The sequence below is a fragment of the Sus scrofa genome, chromosome 15 (genome assembly GCF_054392235.1).
Source record: "Sus scrofa isolate SSC_HxYL_T2T_F1_AM1 chromosome 15, Sscrofa_HxYL_maternal_Yorkshire_Landrace_v2.0, whole genome shotgun sequence".
NCBI classification, from domain to species: domain Eukaryota; kingdom Metazoa; phylum Chordata; class Mammalia; order Artiodactyla; family Suidae; genus Sus; species Sus scrofa.
The window spans coordinates 129098697-129121468 of NC_139397.1; the positions used below are offsets into that span (position 1 = coordinate 129098697).

Genomic DNA, 22772 nt, shown 5'->3' on the forward strand with positions numbered 1-22772 from the left:
CTTGTAAAACATAGTGAGAGCTCTGGTGCTAGAATCAGACTTCCTGAGGTTAAGTTTTTGTTCTACTACCTACTACTTTTGTGACTGTGGGCTAATTACTTTATTCAGGCTCAGTTTCCTCTATAAAAGAGAGTTAAAAACAACATATGCAAGAATAATTATGATGATTAAATAAAATAATCCATCTAGTTAGACATAAATAGTGTCAAGTACATCTGAGGGCTCAGATAAGCAGGTAGCTGTAATAATCAGGTTTACTGAATGTACTGCTTTCTGCTGTCCTCATCTGTTGACTCTCCTTGTTTTCTTTTTTCTCTTTGGACTTTCCTTTCAGTCTTCTTTGCAAGTGACTCTTCTATGGTCTGCCATTAAACAGTTTCCTGTAGAGTTTGACCCTCTTCTCTAATTTTACATTCTCTCCATTCTTTCCTTGAATAATCACATCTACTTCCATGGCCTTCATTAGTATCTACTGGTGGTGCCAGTATCTTTATCTTCCGCTCATTTCACTCTTTCTGAGCTTTATGCACATCCATCCAACTGCCTCGTACACATCTCCATTCAGAAGGCTAAGACACTCAAAACCAACAGGTCCAAAATTAAAACTGTCCTTTTGTCAAAATAAGCTTCTCCTCTCCTTGTGAGTCCTCATTCCCATGAATGACCACAAATAGCACCTTGCTACTCTAGGCTGAATGTTGAGCTACTTTCCACTCAGCACTCTCCCTTACCTCAGAGCACATGCATGAACAAGTCCCTGTGACTCCATACCTAAAATAGCTTTTATTGTCTCATTTCTCTGCAATGAGAACTAGTATTCTATTAGTACTACCTAGTCTATACCACTATCATCTATTGTTCAGACTGTTACAGCATCCATTTAAACAGAATTCATCCAAATCATTTTGTATACTGCCATGATTTTTGGAAAAAAAAAAATCTTATTATGCAGTATCTCCTTCTTCAAATCTACCAATAGTTTCCCTGAGTTTTGATGATGAAAGATTTTGAAGGTCATGCATCATCTAGTTTCTCCTTTACCTGTACAGTTTTCCCACTCAGTATCCACCAACCTGCAGATACCCCCTCACCCAATTAGCATACTTCATTCCTTCCATCCTAAACTTCTAGTTTCTCTCACCTTTAGGCCTTAACACTCTTCCCTACAGGGGCACTATTATTTCTACCCTTTCTTCACTAAACTAACTTCTTACTTAATCTTCAAGACTCAGCTAATGGTCAAATTATTTTAAAAAAGCACAATCCATTGTTATGGTTTCTGAGTTCCACTGAGCACACTAAGTGCCCCATTATGATTAGTTGCACAGAAAAATGTTTTCAAGAACAATGATAAATTTTAAACTCAATGGAATGAACGATCTCCACTGTCCACATTCCACATGAAAAGTGTGTGAGCGTGCTCAAAATCAGAATTACTTGACAAGTTAGAGTTTGTAGAAGGAAGTACCAGGTGTGAAAAAAGCACATATTGATTTGAAAAAAGAGATATATGATGACATGTTTCAACACATACCACCTCTTTATGAAACTAGGCATAGGCTGATGAACATTTTTTTAGGCTTCACCACAGTAAGAACTACAGAAAACAGCTTTCTCTTCAACAGATAAATATTTTAGGAAGATGTCCCTAATAATTGAGTTTCCATCTAACATCAAGTAGCTTCTTAATTATCATTCTCCCCAAACTAAGAAGATTTTTAATTTATTTTTTACCCATCCCTGGAATATCTTGACTGTATAAATATGCTGTATTTGGCAGCTTCATTTCCTACCAGTGATAATAAAAAGATTATTACTAAGTTTATTTTTTTCTTTCAATTCTCTTGATAATGCACTTAGCAAAAAAGCAAACATGGAAATGGAGATTTCAACATTTTAACACTGATGTTAAGAAAGTAATCTTCTTTTCCTCAGATTTCTGCGCTCAAAACATCTTAGAACAAACTTAATAATTGTGGTCACTGACCTGGCATGTGATCCTGTGGGTTTTTATGGTTATTCACTGTGATTGCTCTCCAGGAGAGAGTGAAGAAAGCACAGGTCAACCAACTGTATTCCACACTTCTCACTCTCAGATTTCTAACTCCTCTTGTCCTGGTAAATTGGGTATTGGCTGGATTGCAAATGTGGATTGCATTTTTTGTTCCCAATTCCTCCCTCCTGACCCCCAGCTGTCCCCCACCCTTTCCTGGAGGTGGGGAGTGATCCATGCCCTTTGCTAAGTGACTTTGCACTGCCTCTCATTAAAGGTAGAGTGCATTCTCCTGCCCAACTGATACTGGGTTTGGCCTTTTGACAGAATCTGGCCAACAGAATATGTGCAGAAATGAGACTGTGCTATATCTAATCCCAGGCACTAAGAGGCATTGCACATTCCACGGTCTCCATATTTTGCATCTATCATCCTTATGCAAAAAACAGCTCTCAAGGTGAATGAAAGACACTTGGGAAAATGTGCAACTTGAAACCAGGTCCAGACTAGATCAGCTAATACACAGACATATCATTGAGAATAAAAGTTTTGTTATTTCAAGCCACTGAATTTTTGAAACAGTGGCTCAGATCCCACATTGCTATGGCTGTGGTGTAGGCCAGAAGCTACAGCTCCAATTTGACCCCTAGCCTGGGAACCTCCATTTGCCACTGGTGCAGCCCTAAAAAAAAAAAAAAAAAAAAAAAAGACAAAAAACTCCCTCATCTCCTAAAGTTGAGGGTACCTGCTTCCCAAAATGAGAGAGAAGAGAGGCTGGCAGTAGGACAAAGATCTCCTATAAGCTTGCCAAACTGAACACTGAAAAACATCCTTCAGTGGCTAATTACTGACTTTCAATAAAATTCATGCTCTTTGAAAGGCATAGAATCTGTGAAGAAATAGGACATAAACAATTTCTGTTTTAGAGTACCATAAATCCCAAGAAAAGGAAAATACAATGTTCCATGACCCACAGCATACTTATTTTTACTCCTTTTAAATTCACATATGTACATAAATTATATCACTAAGAACTCTCATTTCCTTTGTACTAACAACATACATTTTTTTGGTACATTTCAATTCATAAAGTATTATCACTCCCACTGCTATATACAAAAGCTTACAGTTTTCCTACAAGGTAAAATAAACAGATTTTAATCTAGATCTAGACATTTTACTGACAAAAAAAAGTCACAATGAAACATTTACTGAGTTCTTATAGTTGAGCACTTAACAGAAATTATTGCATGTAGTCATTACAACCCAAAGTAGAAAAGTACTATGATTATTCCCATTTTTCAGATGAGGAAATTGAGCTCAAGGAACTTGCTTAGATCACATTACTAATAAACATTACAGGCAAGTTTTGTGTCATTCACATATTCACTTACATTTATGCAGTAAATATTTAATAAGTTCTTAAAATATGACAAGTTGTGAGATCCGAAGCCCAGATTCTTTCCAACCAAACTGTTCTACCAATAAAGGAAGCTGAGGCATTTGTGTAATCTCCAAAATGGTTCTCAAAAGCAGTACCCAAAAGTATCACCTTGAATGTGTATTGAGAGGACAAGAAGTCATAGGATCTTGAAGAAATTTGTGGATTTGTGTTTTTAGCAGCCTCTAGGTTATTTGAATGGATGCAGCCAATTGAGACCATAGTGGCTCCCAAATGTATATTCCCTGATAGAGTTAGAAAGTAAGAAAAATGAAGACAATTTAGTTTTTCATCAAGCCATTTTTTATTTATTTATTTTATTTTTTTTTGTCTTTTTGCCTTTTTTCTAGGGCTGCTCCAGCGGCATATGGAGATTCCCAGGCTAGGGGTCTAATCGGAGCCATAGCCACCAACCTACGCCAGAGCCACAATAACAGTGGGATACAAGCTGCGTCTGCAACCTACACCACAGCTCACGGCAACGCCAGATTCTCAACCCACTGAGCAAGGCCAGGGATCAAACCCACAACCTCATGGTTCCTAGTCGGATTTGTTAACCACTGCGCCACGAGGGGAACTCCAAGGCCATTTTTTAAATTATGCAAAATAAAATATGGGTGATCCTAAATTAGTTACACAACATGTGGATAGAGAAGTTGATCAAAGAAATCCCTAAAACTTGGAATTTTTGATTTGGGATTTCTTTCAGTGTACCATTCTTTATGGGGATAGTAACTAGAAATTAAATATGGGAAGTTAGCATTCTATACCCTTCCTTAGTCTTCTTATGGAAGGACTGTTGGGTTAAACAACAGCACTGCCATAAAGAAAAATTTACAGAATCACCATAAAAATAAAAGTAAAATAAATAAGAAAAATAATTCCATGTCTTAGAACAGAGACAGTATGAGAAATTATCTCTCCTCCAGATGGAATAAAGGAATTACAAATGAGGGGAAAGCTGGAATGGAAAGGTGATATATCCAAGTAAAATTAGGCAGATTACAAAACTGTAACTATTAACCTTAATTCAAAAAGTCAGGCATATATTGAGAATCATTCATTTTTAAACATAGTAATTTAATATCTAAAGATCTGTTGCTTCAAATGTTTAGCATATTACCTAGTATCTGCCCTCTTCCCTATCCAATATCTAGAAAGGAATCTTTCTAGAACATACTCCTAGAACAGTGTTTAATGTTTATTAAACACTCAGAAAAATATCTGATGAGTAAATGAATGAATGAATGAATGAATGAATTTCTTCAACACTGGCAATTGTACTGGGGTATTTTAACACTGAGTTAAAGGAAAATAACTTGGAAATAGAATGGGAGAAAAATTAGTTTCAAAACTTAAAGGACTTTTTTAACTGAACCACAAATTTTGACCATGTCAGCCCTACTTCAATGTATATGGAAACCATTGATTCTTTTCTACAGATTAAGGAAGCTATAGATTTCACCTACAAGTACTGAGTGTGTTGTGTGTGTATATGTGTTTGTGTGTGTGAATGTGTGTGTGTGTATGTTGGAGAGGTATACCTTGCAATACAATTTATTTCAAATATAAAAATTTACATACATAAACTTCTGTATACATGATACACTAAAGCCTATGTATTAACATGCTATCAGTTAAAAAACCTACATGTTAAAATAGCAAAAGAGTATGTCTAGGCTAGTTACAGTTGAGTGGCACTTAGTGTGGATTTACGCATTGCAAACCATCCTTGATACGCTGCTTGTCTCTTCCTAGTAAATGGCAGTGAAGGTCAGTGAATCTAATTTGACAATAATGAGGCTGTTCTGCAATGTGTTATAACATTGTGCCCCCACTGCTTTTTTTAAAAGATATCAACCAATAGAAAAGGTTGTTCAATGACTCTAGGGAAACCCCAGGAGAGATGGGGAGAGTCAAAGAATAGTACCTTCTTATTTTCCTCTTCCAATAATGGAGACAGCAGAGGTTAGGAACATGCTCAATATGCATTAAAACAAAACACAGAATGATAGGAATGTTTTAATTAATAACAATTATCTTCTGCAGCATTGTTATTCAAGCCAGGTCTCTGAGCATGAAGGAGAAACTTGACACTTGTGCTTCTTTGTGGACAGAGAGATTTTAAGCAAAGTTAATAGAAACTCAGCGGATGAATGGTGCTGCAATTCAAATGTACTGTAAAATTACTGAAATGATTTCAATGTCACAGGCCTATACTGCATTGCATTTATGATTATTACCCATTGCTATGCTTTAGTGATGTTTTGTTATATATCCGAAAGATTGCTTTTAAAAAATTCATATTTTAGAGAATATTATGTACAAATGATTATTTCTATAATAATTTGTATATATTTATAAAATGTATATATCCTAGTCTATATATATGTATATACTTTATATAAAAATTTTGTAATAACAAATTATTATTATTGTAGAAAAGATACAGAGAGTTCCCTGGTAGTCTAGTAGTTAGGATGTCACTTTCACTGCTGCAGCTGGGTTCCATCCCTGGTCTGGGATCTGAGATCCCACATCAAGCTGCTGCATGCTAGAGCCAAAAAAGAAAAAAAAGTGGGCCAAAAAAAAAAAGCTGGAGTGTTAACACAGGGTAATGACCTATCAATAGCTACATCCCACCCAACCCCACCCACCCCAGTGTTTTTGCAAACATTGTTCTATATCTTAAGCTTTTATTTTTCAAAGGACAATTCTGGAACTTGATATGTGAAATTCACATTGTCTAGATGTTTAAATATATATTTTTGGTCCCTACCCCAGACTTTCTAAGTCAGGGGCAGAGGCCCATAAGTCTGTGTTTTAACAAGCTCTCCAGATAATTCTCATGCACATTAAAACTTGAGAAGCATTATCCTGCACCAGAGGTTCTTAAATTGGCAGCAACACAAGGCAGGGGTCCATGACTTGTGGTGGGAAAAAAACGCTCCTTAATTTTCATTGAACTGTAACTGAAATCTAACATTTCCTTCAATTATGAATATAATCAACAAATCACAGTAGTTTAAAAAGTGTCTGTGAGTTGTCATCAATAAAAATCAGAGATATTGTCTTATTACATTACAGTTGTTACAGATATTTCAAAATACTATTGACAGTAATTACTATTTTGAAATTATATTAGTTATTAGACTCAATAATAGAGCTCTTGATGATTTATGACATGAGAATATATACATCATTATATCAGGACATTTTTAAGTAATATTTTGATAACTGTTTTAATAAAACAGGTTTGCTCTGTAACACTATACATTTTATTTGATAGTCCGAACATAGCTCACAGACTTCATGAGATAAGTACAAGTGTCTACGACACACACAAAGGTCAAGAAAGAACCTCTCTCCTAGTTCTTCAGGGCCTTGCATTTATGTAGAGGGAGGAGAAAAGTGTGGAGAAAGCGAAATGTAAGCTGTGTCTCTGACTCAAACAAACCATTCCTGGCATTTCCTCTGAACGGACATAGATGTGGGAGCATAAAGGAAGGTAGCTCATAAAATTCCAATATGTTTAAGAGTGGGGGATAAAAAAGCAAACACCTGTCAGTCATGAATGGCTTATTGGCTGAGTTCATCAGCAGGGGAGCTGAATTTGATCAGTTCTACCATGATTAGTGTCACTACAGTCAAGTGTAATTTCTGTATAAATAGAAGTGGTGGATGGGAAAATAATTCAGTCCATCCCTCTAAATTGTCTCAGTCAGCAGAGACATGAAAAACTGTCAGCCTGAGGGGGGTAATGCACACATAACCAACCAAGCCTATAATTGTATTCGGTATTCAAATATTTCAAACTACAGAATACTATTTGCAATGTAAGACCAAAGGAAAAAATCAGTGTTGATTGTGCAGCTTATCTAATTGTGAAAACAGCATTTGTTTACTTTTCATTGTCTCCTTTGGTAAAATTAGCAAATAAGTTTTTGTATTTTATCACTTTTCATTAGTAGGATATTTTCATCTAAAATTATGCCTCTCTTTCTAATTCCTTAGCTTAATGAATGATACCTTCTTTCAATCAGTTGTCCAAGACAGGGACTTAAAGAAATCCTTTCCCTTCTTCACTAAATGGATTACTAAATCCTATTAATTCTATCTCCCTAAAATCCCTAAAAGTAATATTCTTCTGTTAGGCCCATTATTACCAGATCGGTTCAGACCATTATTATTTTAACTGTAATTATAAGAGTAGATTCCTAACTGGTCTCCTTGGCTTCACCCTCCTGGTATCCAACCTTTTCTTTTCTTTTTCATATGTTCATTAGCATAGTATTTTTAAATGCAAGACGATGTCATTTCCCTGCAAAACAAACCCATGAAATCCCACTGACCTCAGAGAATACATCATACTTCTTATCATGGCATATCGGGTCCTTTGTAATCTCATCCCAGGCTTACATTTGTAGCCTTCACCCTCCCCTGACACTGTAGACCTGACACATCAATGTAGAGGATAGCAACAGACTGGGATTACATCACTGTTTGCTCATATGCTATAAATGATATTCTTAATGATGTCTTTGTATGATGAGTGGATCTTGGTGAATTGTGGTCAGTATAGCACTATGGGAGAGGCAGGAAAGAAGAATGCATTTGTCATTTAAATGAGTAAATATCAGTTATTCGAAAAACTAAACATTCTCTGATGATGTCTATATAGATGAGATCTGTTTGCAAACAGGCACATAGAGATACACTTTTCAAAGAGCAAATAGTTGGGAGACACTGGCTCTATCTAAAACGACTATGTGTCTTTCTTTATAAAAATCATTTTTCACTGGGCCTTGAGTTTTTCATACATGAAATATGTGGAGAAAATTCACATCTATCTTTAAAAGTTGAAGTCTATGTAGTAGTTTAAACAGTATTTCCACACATTATTTGACACTTCTGCCTGTAAGAGGTATAGCTCAATTCTCCTCCGTTTGAGTGTGGGCTGAATTTAGTGACTCATTTCAAAGGAAGAGACTATGGTAGAAATGATGCCATGTCATTTCCATGATTAGAATGTAAAAATGTCTGAAGCATCAGGTTCCCATTTAGGGTACTCTTGCACACTCTCTCTCTCATTCTTTCTTTTTTTCTAAGGTAGCCTATGGAGATATCAAAAGAGTGAGAAAAACAGGTTGCTAGCCAACAGCCAACAAAAACCTGAGGCCTGTGAACAACATGTGTGAGCTTGGAAGTGACTTCTCCAGCTGTATGTAGTCAAGCCTGGAGGCGACCAAGCCCCAGCCAACAGCCTGACTGTCACCTCTGTAGAGACACTGAGTTAGAATAATCGCTAAACCACTCTCCTAATCTAACTCTCAATCTTTGGGATAATGCGTGCTTGCTTTTTTAAAGTGCTAAATCTTGGGATGATTTTTTATGCAGAAATAGATAACCAACACAGATCAGAATTCTATACATTATGTAATTCTATGACATCATTATCGTTTAAGTAGTTCCTTATTCTTGATCCCTACGCTCTTTTCAGTGTCTGAAATGGCAAAGCTAATTGCGACTTTAGATTTACTTCATAACTAAAATTACTGAGGTTAGACAACAGATTTACATTTGTACAATGCAGATTTACACATGTATTACTTATACTCTTTAAAGGATTAGAGTTAATATATTGTCAATGAAAAGGAACTCATCTAAATGCCAGCCGAGTTGCATAATGTGGACCCCATGCTGTGGGATTTGCTGCTTTTCTAAGTTGTGTGTGACAGGCTAGCTGCAATTATATCAATGAATTGTTTTCTATCATCCTCACCAGTGCATTAGTGAAAGGCTGCACAGTTAAAGAAAAGATCATACTGCTTGAGAAAGCAAGGCACCCAGTTTAAATAAGTAGATGGAATTAAAATCATTTTACTAGCACTATTTTCCAATCCAGCAATTGCTGAAACTACTCTGAAATGCTGTGTACATCCATATTCGATATGGAACATACTCAGAGCCAAGCTTCCAACATAGCATTAAAAATGAAATGATTAGCTAATAGACTTTTATTAATTGCTCTATCAAACTGGTAAACTAAAAATTTATGTAGTAATGTTAAAGGAAAGGGATTATTTCTAGCATTGCTCTTTGTCCAAAGCCTTAACTAAGCTCTTTTGTATGAGGAGTTTGTATCTTTAATTGAGCATTTCTGCCTCCACAGTTTCATGTTAGTACAATTCTTAGAGATTACTTTTCTAATCTTTTTATTTATTGACTGATAAAGGAAAGAAACATCTCTAGGTAAGAAGGAAAAACCCTATATATTTAAAGAAATTTTGAATGAAAAAAAAAGTGCTTATTGTTAATATAGTCATAATGCTCTAGTCCTTTTAATTACATGACCATAAATGATTTAGAGATGCAAAATCAATGAATAAAATCAGTACTAAAACTTAACTTAGAATAAGCAGTGCAATCTAGTGTTAAATATATTGTTATGAATTAGATCTAATTTCCACAATAACTAATATATAACAAATTTTTCTCATTAATTTATGCTTCCATTTTCCATCATTTCTAATAAATGCTGATGAAAATACTGAGATACTAGTTTTGTTTGTGGGAATATGATATGGTACAGTTTGGAAAATAAAAGTCTAGCAATTTCATATAAAATTCACACATTACATCTATCCTATGACTCAACAATTCTACTCATAGGTACTTAGTAAAGAAAATGAAAACCTATACACATTAGAAGACTATATACTTATAGCAGTTTATTCATAATAACACGTGTTCATCAAAGAGAAAATTGATAAATGAAATACAGTATGTTTATACAATAGAATACTACTCTACAAAGAAAAATATATAAAATAATTTATAAATGCAGCACCTTGAATAATATAAAAATATATGTTATCCTGAACAAAAGTTTTACAAAAGAATATATAGTGTAGTATTAGAATTCAAATGAAATTCTTGAAGAGGGAAAACTAACCTGTGGTAGAAAGAAATAAGGACAGAACTTATCTCTGAAGGTAGGAGGTGGGAAACACTCAAAGGGCCATGAGGGAAGGTTTTAGAGTGATGGTAATGTCTATATTTTAAAAAGTGTTCACATTTCACAACTGTATATACTTAATAAAATACAGTGAATGTAAACTTCAGATTTGTACAATTCATTGCATATATGTTTTACATAAAATTAAAAAAATAATGGAGTTCCTATTGTGGCTCATCAGGTTAAGAACTCAACATAGTCACCGTGAGGATCCGGGTTTGATCCCTGGCCTCACAAGAGAATTAATGATCCAGCATTGCCACAAGCTGCAGCATGGGTCACAGATGCAGCTGGGATCCAGAACTGCCAGGGCTGTGGCATAAGCCTGAAGCTCCAGGTCCAGTTCGACCCCTAGCCTGGGAACTTCCATATGCTGTAGGTTCAGCCATTTAAAAAAAAAAAAGTAAACAAGTACTGAACTCTATTAAAAGTATAAATTCTAATGTATTTAATGTATGTATTAATGTCTATAGGTGTCCTGATTTCTGCAATTCATTTTGAAATGCATAATAACACAAGTGTATCATTTAGCATTAAGATATTAATGCTAAAATCGAGGTGGTTGGTATATTCTTTCAAATTTTCTCTGTTGATAATTTTTATAATAAAATGTTAGAAAAAGAACAATGAGATTTATCTTCTAATCACATAACATTAAGGAACTAATACTTTTTTAAACTTCAGGTAAAACATTTTCACATAACAACACAGTAACACGCTTTAGTAGTTCCCTTTGCTTTCTCAAAGGATTTCTTTCCTTTCCATAGCATTTTAGGGTAGGAATGCCAAATATATATTTTTCTTTTTAGCACCACACCTGTGGCATATGGAAGTTCTCAGGCTAGGGGTCTAATCAGAACTCTAGCCGCTGGCCTACACCGCAGCAACAGCAATGCTGGATCTGAGCCAGGTCTGCCATCTACACCACAGGTCATGGCAATGCCACACCCTCCACTAAGAGAGGCCAGGGATCAAACCTGCATCCTCATGGATACTAGTCAGATTCTTTACTGCTAAGCCAAAACAGGAACTCCCAGAATGCCAAATATTTTTTACTGACATTAGCATTCTTCTGTAAATAATTTGTAAAATAGGCCATAATTCAGTTTATCTCCTTCTGTTGTAATCTCACAACAAGAATCTTTCATCCTTTTTTTTTTGTTGTCTTTTTTGTTGTTGTTGTTGCTATTTCTTGGGCCACTCCCGCGGCATATGGAGGTCCCCAGGCTAGGGGTTGAATCGGAGCTGTAGCCACCGGCCTACACCACAGCTCACAGCAACGCCGGATCGTTAACCCACTGAGCAAGGGCAGGGATCGAACCCGCAACCTCATGGTTCCTAGACGGATTCGTTAACCACTGCGCCACGACGGGAACTCCTCATAACAAGAATCTTTTACCTTCAAGAAAGAACTAAAACAAATTTTATGGAATTTTTTCTGCTTTGTTCTCTCTTTTCCTACAAATTTAACATCAGCTATCTGAGAAATAAATTTATCCTTAAATCCTGTGCACATACTAATATTTCATGTTAAGTCTCTTTCTTAGTACTCTGCCACCACATAACCATGTTTTCCAATTTATAGAATATGATAATCAAAGAAAAAAAAGGTAAATCATATGAAGGCACTAGTCATTAAAAAGGAAAAAGCAAGACAAAACTCTGTTCCCCAACAATTTAACTTGATAACTGCTATAAAGCTTAGAGACTTTTGTTGGTGCTTCTATAAGAAGTCTGGAACTCAACTCTCAATCTAATGCATGGATAAGATACTGATTTTTATTTTTTAAAAAATCTTAAAACAAGTGATGAAATTCTTCACTCTTAGAATTTTTCTGATCAGTCTGTAATAAATCAGTGATGGCCTAAAGAATAGTTTCAATTAAATTATGGGCTAATATAATTTGAGGTGGTTCCCAGAGAAAACCCACAGAAATTTAGCATCTTGTCTATATTTTCACTATAATTCTACAATTAAAATCCAGTCATAAAAAGAATATATGGTACTTTTATATAGCATATGGCTCTTTAGCTCAGTATTTATTCCATATTTTTAGAAGAGACCTTTTGTATCCTTTGAATATGACAAACTGAACATTTTTCAATTTTTTTATAATTTTTATATCAAATAGACTAACATAAGCTATGAAACGGGTAAAAGCTGGATGCATATAGAGCAGCATTGTTCAATACGGTAGCCACCCATCTGCCACACGTAACTACTAAGCATTTTACATATGGCTGGTCTGTTATGTGTTGAATTGTTATGTGTTGAATTGTTATGTGTTGTTAAGGGTAAAATACATATTGTATTTTGAAGCTGTAATATGTAAAAACAAAATAAAACCAAAACACCCTCAATTATATTGATTATATATTGAAATGATACTAGTTTGAATATATTTAATTAAATAAAGTATATTATTAAATTATCTTCAGTTTTGTATTATTTTTAATATGGCTACTAGAAAATTTAAAATTATTTGTGACTAACATTTCTAATGAACATGCTGTTATAGAGATTTGGTGCTTGGCAGAAATAATTTCATATGTAAATATGACACGGTAATTTCTTGATTTCTCATTTGTAAAAAGGGTAAATCCTTTTATATGCCACAGTGGACAAATAGTGACTGGTCTCAAGAAATCAGAGCAAAGCTATTCCCCTGGCCAGCAAAATAGAAAAAGTGGATGGATCAGCATAGCTTCTTTTTTAAAATTTTTCCTTATTCCTGATAAAAATGTCATGGAAATGTCTAGCACATCCTTTTCATCCTTTCTATGTCTTCATACCATCAATAAGGACATCATACATAAAGTGCAACAATAATCGTTCGACCATGTAGGTGGGGGAAAGCCAATGGACTAAGGGTGAAGAAGCAGAAGAAACATTATAAGGAAATGTCCTAAAGTTATCTATGAGCAATTGTGCCAGCCCTGAACTGAATACCTTTAAAACGCTTGCTGGTGAAAACAGACTTCTTTTGGATTAAACTTCTGTAGTTTTCTTTCACTTAAAGCCAATCATAATCCCAGCCAATACACATGGATGAACTGAATCCTCAATTATTTTGACCCAATTTTTGTTGATAACACATTAATTTGTTTTAATCATAAATTGTATTTGCAAAATCAGAATTATTTTACAATAGTACATATATATTAGCATAAATCTATCATTTCCATTTTTGTCTACATAGTTCTTATTTAAACTATAGGAAGTTGCTCTCTGATAAGATCACTCTTAGCTTCTTAGCTTCAAATCATGTTCAGTCCAACTGATTATTTCGGTTCAACAATTACTGACTGAGCCATTCTGTTGGGCACTAAACATGTTAAAGAATATAGTCTCAATTTCTACCCTTTAGTATCTTATAGATCACATAAGATCACTCACTCCTTGATATTAAGCTCAAAGCTATAGTGTAAGGGATCTTATTTTGTCAATCTGGGAATTCTTAAGGAAATTATTATCACCACGCAGAAGCAGATGATAGTGTATCAAAGTAATGTATCTGGAAATGCGGTTTGTTGACTGCTAGCAAAAATAATACAATCATTTTTTTTTCTTACACTTTACATTTACAAAACACTTCCATGAAGATCGTCTCATTTTTCCTTGAAACACGCACTGTTGGGACAAATTGGTAAAAATCAAATTTTAAGATTACTTCTATCTAAGCAACAGACACTTAGTCTGTTTTCTTTTCTATAAATGGAATACTTCATTTTTTCACTTCTCAAATCCTAAGGAATTCACTAGACTATTTTAGACTTGACTCTCAAAAATAAAGGAAAAACAATCTTCATCTTCATGGATTTACATAGGTTTAGTATGCAGTAAATTACGTGAAATGCACACCAATTTATTTTCATTAGAATTGTTCCTCTGGCACTGCATCTCTTTTTCCTCAATGATGCTTATGTATGCACTGGGCAGTGTTAGGCATGCATGCATGCATTCATCCTTTCAACAGACAGTTTCTAATGGCAGGCACCATGCTAAGAGTTGTGAGAGAAAAAGATATATATTGCATAATTTCAGATTCTTGATAATCTTAATATCTGGTAGAAAAAAATAGGTATGTAGGCAAATCAGGATACAAATAGTATATGGAGGGACAATAAATTCAACACCAGAAGGAAAGCAGAAAAACTAACTTCTACTGGGCGTATCAGAGAAGGCTTGATGCACTAGAGCCAGGTTTGAAAGGATGGGTACAATTTCAAGAAATGGATAGTAAAGAAGATATCACATTCTAATAAAATAAAACTTCAGAGCATAAAAATGATAAAGTGAAACAGTGTTGCTAATGAAGACCACCCTCAAAGTGTAGGATGTTTGTTAAGAATGGTAAAGCTGAGGCTAGAATCATCATAAAGCAACCCAATGTCAAATTAAGGATTTTGTATTTTAGTCAAATGGGAACTAACTAAAGGTTTTAGATCTCAATTTCAGTCATATTTAGTGTATATATCTATATAGACATAGATGTAGTTAGAGATATAATTGCATCTATTAGGTAAAAGGTTGAAAACTTGAAAATATTCAGTGATGGTAAAGATGTGAGAGAATAGATACACTTATTAATGTGTGGAGAATATGTAATTCATTGCATCTATTTTGAAGGGAAATTGATTAGTATCTGTAAGATTTTAACTTAACATATTGTTTTGCTCTGTATTTCCAATTTTTGGAAGTTATTATTATAGATATACGGGCATGGATATATAAAGTTATATTCAAAAAACATTTGACAAAGATGTATTTAATAAAAAAGAAGGGAAACATTGCCTATTCATCAATAAAAATTCAATTAACAAATTACAGTATACCCGTAAATTAATATTCATATATAGTTTTTAAATAGGTCTATAATTACTAATACACAAGGCCAAGGCATATTATGGAAAGACCAGTTGCAGAATTGTATGTGTAGTATGGATCCAGCTGTGAAAAATTAAAAAAAAATATATGAAGTCCTTCACTCTCTACATATGAATAGTGTTTTATATATATATATATGTATACACACATATATATATATATAAATTTCCTGTGTGTGTATATATATAATTAATTCTCTGTAGTTTCACTACAATACAGATATCTGGCATATAAAAGACTTTTAAGTATTTAAAATAAATATATAAATTAATTTCCTTAAAAATACTTAAGATCTTCTTATATGCCAGACGTCCACACTGTAGTGAAACTACAGAGAATAAAACAGACCAATCCCTGTAAATGTGTATAATTTGTATTCTAGAAAAGAAAGCAAATAAACTAGATAATTAGAATTCAAAATTAATCACAATGACAGAGACTAAAATAGGAAGAACATGAGTACTCTGTTAAATAAGGGGTACTAAAGCTGAGCAGAGCCCTGTGGGGCTCCTGGGCACAAGCCTTTCTGTGTCTCCCATTTCTTGTTTTTAGGTAATAAGCTTCAGCCTCTAAGACCTGCCCTGAGTTCCAAAGGGCGGGTTCAAGTAGTTACTAATCAGGGAAGGTAGGGGACGCAGAGACAAAGGAGGAACAGTCAAGAGACAATAGTGCAGCCTTGGGGTAGGTCCTAATTCCTCTTCAAGGAATATACATTAACAGTATCTTTGAGTTCTTCTGCAGAACTAAACCCCCAACAAATGAAAACAAGAGAGGAGAACCACCAGAACCACTCCTGGGACCACCTAAACACCAACTCTGATGAAGAATAAAAGCTTGCATCTACTCTGATCCTTACCAGTGGCCTAATTTTCTACTCCCAAACTATGAAGCCACTTCTTAATCCCTCCCAAGGGAGAACACAGTCTTTAGGGCATTAGCCTGCTGTGGCCCTCTTTGCCTGGCAAAGCAATAAAGCTATTTTTTTTCTACTTTGCCCAAAACTTTGTCTCCACTTTTCCATTCGGCATCAGTGGGATAGAGGCTGACTTTCGGCAACAGTACTGATAGGTTACTCTGAAAAAGTAACATTTAGCAGAGACTAGAATGAAGTAAATCAGAAGCTATGAGAATATTTTGGGGTAGATTACCCCAACCTGTGGAAACAGCAATGGCAAAGGCCCTCAGTCACTATCTGGGAATAATAAAGCAGGTCCATGTGAATGGACAGGAAACCAGGAGAAAGGTAGTAGAAAATCACAGTCCATTATTTTCAGAAATGCATCATGATTGTGACTATAGCTGCCTAAAACAATAGGAAAATACCTTGTATGTAACAAGGGCTGCTGTGTAACAGAAGCTTCCACTGAGAGCCCATACATGAAAGTATCTTGCTTTATTGTCATGAAATAAATCTATAAACCACTTGACCTCTAGTGGAGGTGACTTTTTTTGACTGGCATAAAGGCAAATCCTAAGAGGAGCTTCAGAGTTCCCCTGGTCTGGTTGAAAGGAGGTGGGAGGGAGCTGAGAGAGAAAACAATGCCCTTTGTGCCTGGACAAGCCAGTATGAAATCTCTTCCAGATAGCCAAAGAGATAAAAGAAAAGGACTACAAAGTATTGAGCCAGAGCAGTGAAGGTTAAATATGAGCTCCGACTGCCATGATTTATCCACTGAAACAGCTGGAAAACTTCCAAAGTAGTTCATATATCACAGGAGTAGAGGAAGTGAGTCTGACTCTATAAACACACCTCAGGGCTGCTACTGTTCCCATTAACTGTCTGTCTCAGTAAAGATCTGTCATTAGACAGATTCCTGCTGTAGCTGAACTAACAGAGAACTGTAGGTACAGACAAAAATTAGAGGGACACATGCATGTCAAGAATACTTGTGACATTTTTTTCAGAGGAAAAAGAAGTTACATGATTTGACTATTTTAAAATATGATATTTTTGGATTTTCATACTGTCTACTCTTAATATTTTAATTCAGTAGCCATGGTTTAAGTCAGTCATGGAAGATGTTTGTCATTAAGTGTATACAGTCTTTAATTTCTATAATATATCTGATCAGTGTTTTGAGAACTTTCTTCAAATTCCTCTTACAAACAACATTCATGGGGACTGATTCATACAAGTCAAAATAAATGGATAATTAAATAAATATTTTAGAACAGGGTCAAACTTCTCAGGACCAACTTTATATGAAACAGCACCAATCAATCAGCATTCACCTGCATTCATTTTCAGTTGAAAAAACAAAAGCATGACACTCTGCAGAGTCTAATGATACCTAGGAAATTCTTATTTGTTATAAGCAATTCCTCCTGGAAGATCCATGCCAGCCATTCAAAAGTAGGATTGACAGGCCACAGTTGTGGTCACATTCCTATTTGAACAGTACACATTCCTGTCAGTTAATCTTTGCACAAGGACTATTTTATCTTCTAAAGTGATATTTTTCCCTGTGTCCTTTCCAAATACTCTCCTGAATATACTTTTGGTCACAAGTAGCACCAGCTGGGAGGTGGGAACTGCTCAGAGATTAGATATCCCATTCCCAGGGGAAAAGGTGAAGATGCCCAAATGTTACAGGAGTAAGGATATTAATATATCATTTCTGTTTAATTGAATTATGCTACTTGCTCAATGACTTTAAATCAAAGTTGCTCAGTAAAAACATCCTTATTTATTTATTTATTTGGTCTTTTTGTCTTTTTAGGGCCGCACCTGTGGCATATGGAGGTTCCCAGGCTAGGTGTTGAATTGGAGCTGTAGCTGCCAGCTTACGCCTCAGCGACATCAACGTGGGATCCGAGCTGCGTCTGCAATTTACACCACAGCTCATGGCAACGCCGGATCCTTGATCCACTGAGTGAGGTCAGGGATTGAATCTGCGTCCTCATGGATACTGGTCGGGTTCATTAATCACTGAGGAATCCAATTTTTTTTAATTTTATACCTTATAATTTTGGCATCCAATACTCATAATTCTTCCATTAAGAACATTTTCCTTCAAAAACATATATATATAATAATGTAAAATATATGTGCTCATATATTTCATATAATATATTGTAAAAAAGCATTAAAGCACTTATTCCATGAGGATTACAATCATATTTTTTTGTTCCAACTTACCAAAATATCATAGTAAAATCCTCTTTTTTTTTTTTTTTTTTTTTCTATTTCTTGGGCCGCTCCCGCGGCATATGGCGGTTCCCAGCCTAGGGGTTGAACTGGAGCTGTAGCCACCGGCCTACGCCAGAGCCACAGTAACGCGGGATCCGAGCCGCGTCTGCAACCTACACCACAGCTCACGGCAACTCCGGATCATTAACCCACTGAGCAAGGGCAGGGACTGAACCCTCAACCTCATGGTTCCTAGTCGGATTCATTAACCACTGCGCCACGACGGGAACTCCAGTAAAATCCTTTTTAAAAAAAGATGAGTTGGATAAGACTTGTTGTTAATCACAGTTTTAAATATAATTTCTTTCAAATACGCATTTTACTTTCCTAAGAAGCTCATCACATGAATAAAATTATGCTGTTTGACACCTATAATAATTTTCTCATAAATCCATATTATAATCTGTCTATTCTCTTCCGAGATAGGAGGCAATACTTTTATGTATATTTTGTTTTTCCTTAATTAGTAAGTTACTCTCATGGATAAGCTTATCTAATAGTCCAGATATTTTATAGAATTCAGACTCTTTGCCCTTTTTATATCAAAATACTATTGACTGCCAATTTCTTCCTTAAAATCTACTTTTTTTTTCATAGAAAACATGCTCTCCTGATTCTCATCATATTTTAATTTTTTTCTCTCAATCTTGTTTCCTGAATGATCTCCCTTTCCCCTTAAATGTCACTATTCCCAAGTTTTTGTACTTAATTATCTTCTTTTTTTCCTCCCCCTGATGATCTTACCCAGTTCTAGGCTCCATCTGTACTCCAGTGACTCCCAAGTCTGCGGTCCTAGACCTCGTTTCTAAGCTCAAGAATATAGTCTTACCCCAAACCCAATTCATTCTGTACTCCTTGCTTCAGTTTGCTCTTTCTCCTATATATCATAGCTCAGTTATAACAAATGACACCTCTCTTCAGATCTGAGTGATCATTTTATCTCCTTCCACATTAATGATGTACTCTTCCCATCCTAACCCACCTCCCTCCAACCTACGAGTAAGTTCTTCAATTCTACTACACCAAGGTTCTTCATATGCATCTCTTCCTCTCTATTCTGTTTGCTTGCTTCTATTTCAATGTCTTTTTCCTTTTTCTTTCTTTTTTTTTTTAATCTATTGCATTGGTTTCCCCATTTTTGTCCTTTGCTGGTATCCTTTCTATATTCATTAAGAGGAGGCACCTAATTCTCTGGCCTCGTGTTTCCTCATGAAGGTCCCTGAGCAAGAGTTAAATTTCCCCTTCCCAGCAAAGGTGAAATACTTTATTGATTAGGAATATGGAAGGAAAAAAGTAAGAAAACTCAGCTCAGCCTCTTTTTCTATCTTTCTGGAATGAGCCTTTCTTCAGTACCAGAAGTTTCTTCATTTAGTGTTTGAAGTTTATTTATAAAAGGAGAGACCTGATATCTCGGTGGAGGAATAAGACTATTTCTAGGATAAAGTGTTAGGAAGCCATTTGGTCCATATATTAAATCGAGTAATAATTTTGATCTTTATCCTAAGTACATCTTTTAAGTGGTTCCAAACATGAGTGGGAAAAGGAATAAACAGGGTCTCCAAATTCACACCACCTCTTGTTAAAAATAATAAATAATAATAATAATTGCTCCAACTGGCTAAACATAAATTACAAAATCCTAAGGATGGCATACAAAGTCTTTCATAATTTGGTCCAAATATACCTTTATCTAGGTCTATCTCTTGCTATTCCACTCAAATCATCCATCATTACAGTTAATTCAAACTGGTCTAAAACTTCAAAAACAATTTTTTTTTTTTGCCTGTATGGCTTTGCATTTGCTATTTCTCTGCTAGGAATGTTAGTTCCCTTCTCTGTCTGGACAGTTCTTACTCTTTCTTCAAGATCCAGTGTAAATGTCACCGTGTTGTGCAGAGAACCTTCTCCTTATGTCACAGACAAAATTATTCATTTCTTCTTCTTCCTTTCAATCCTAGCAACAATGCTCTTTCCTGTTTATGTTACTTACCACCAGCAGTTAGGATAGTGCTTGGCAGATAATAAGTAGGCAATAAATGTCGAATAAATGAAGCTAACATTATTCGACTGATGAGAAAATTGGCACATAATCTAGATCTATGCAATACCAAAGAACTTATTGGTACAGCTAATTCTTTCTCTGGGGTGTGTGTGTGTGTGTGTGTGTGTGTGTTTTGAGTGCAATTATGGTCATAAAAAAAATGCTGACTTCTTATTACCGTGAATTACATTGTCTATCTAAAGTATGAAGGCAAAAATAGAGAATCTAATTAACTTTCAAAATACTGGGGGGCTAAAACAGATAACTTTAGCACTAAGTTTAATATAATATTACCTGAACTACTTGTAACATAACTAAGCAGAATCTTTATTTATGTTTTATAGTAAGAAGGGGCAAATGAAAATGGCATCATGGAGTCATTTCATTCAACTCCAAAAATTTAATCTTAGTTTGAGTAATCTGTGATAAAAATCTTTTCACCTTCTTTAAGTATATGGTTGCATGAATATACAGAAGTGAGGTTTACAATAAGCATTTTCAACATGTTTCATCACTCAAGCCTTTTAATAGTTCTATGCTACTTTAGAGAGCATCTAAAAATAAGTCCTCTTCCATACTTTCCTTGTCATAGGCTGATTCCCCTGAGAGGAAAAGGGATTTACCTAAGGCTACATTACAGCTAAGACTAGTACTTGGTTAGTTAGAAGACAAGTTTTCCCAACTATCAGTCTAGAGCTCTTATTTCATCGAACCAACCACGTCTTGAGTAAATTGCTTTTGCTCTCTTCAGAACATTTCTTTTCTTTTTTAAAACCATGCAGCATCTTTAAGTTATGCTTAAACCTTAAAGTCTAAACTCCTTAGTGGGCTTTCAGAATAGGTTCATGACCTAGTTCCTGATTATAGTTCTAACTTCATGCTCTTTCTCCCTCTTTTTGAATGGCACGCTTCTGATTTTACAAAGTGATCCCACTCATCTTATATCTGTCCTCTCTGAATATAGAAACTCAACATTACATCAACCTTTTAACCTTCTTAATTCCTATTCATCCTTCAGTTCTTACCTTAGACATCACCTATTCCAGGAAATGATCAATAAATCTCTGAGTCTGGAATCACTGACCCTCTTACATGCTCCCCTAGCATTGAACACCCCCTTTCATAACACATAAAACAATGTATTATGATTATCTATCTGCTTATATGCATCCTTCCATCAAACTACAAGCTCCATGGAGGTAAGACATCCATTTGTTTTGCTCAGCATTCTATTCTGGGAATTATAGAAACTGGCATAGGGCTGTTAGGGTTTGGCTGTGAGAAAACCAGTAACCAGTAAGAGATTACTAAATAATTCAAGTCAAGAGATGATATTACCAATATGATAATGTGCTAAACTTAGAGCCACAGAAAAGGAAGAAAAGTAGAAGGATTCACCAGATCCATAAAATTTATGGACAAGATTCGGTGATGAATTGAGTATTTGGGGCATCAGAGTGGGAGATGTCAATCAGAAGTATTAGGTTTCTGATTTCAATGACCTTTATAATGTATTTCCCTTTCTTAAATTTTGTATGGATAAGAAGTGGAAATTAATTATCACATGTTCCAGCAATTCAAATTCTGGGTATATATTGAAAGGAACCAAAATCACTATCTGCACCTCCATGTTCATAGTAGCACTATTTACAATAGCCAAGGCACAGAAACAACCTAAGGGTCTATAAGTGGATGGATGTACTTTAAAAATGTGGAATATATAATTATACAATGTAATATTATTGAACCATAAAAAGAAGGAAAGCTTGCCATTTGCGACAACATGGTTGTAGCTCTAGGGTAATATATTAAGTAAAATAAATCAGAGAAAGACAGATATTATATGACTTTACTTATATGTATTATCTAAAACAAAGTCATAGAAACAGAGAACCAATTGGTGGTTGCCAGAGCAGGGGAGTGGGAGGTAAGGAAAGTGGGTGAAGGTGATCAAAGGTACAAACTTCCAGTTATAAATAAATCCTGGGGATATAATGTATAGCTAGATGACTAGCTAACAATATTGTATTGTATATTTGAAAATTTCAAAGAGATTAATCTTAAAAGTTCTCATCACAAGAAAAAAATGTAACTGTGATGGAGGTTAAAGTTAGTACAGTTATAATTTCACAATACATAATTATATCAAAACATTGTGTTCTATGCCTTAAACTAATATATTGTTATATATTAATTACACC

The 22772-nt window shown here is 35.0% G+C and overlaps 1 protein-coding gene across 6 annotated transcripts in view; it reads right to left on the reverse strand.

The window, feature by feature from the left end:
- Window positions 1–22772, reverse strand: part of ERBB4 (erb-b2 receptor tyrosine kinase 4) — a 1134420-nt gene that overhangs the window by 762600 nt on the left and 349048 nt on the right. The gene's annotated exons all lie outside the window — the stretch shown is intronic.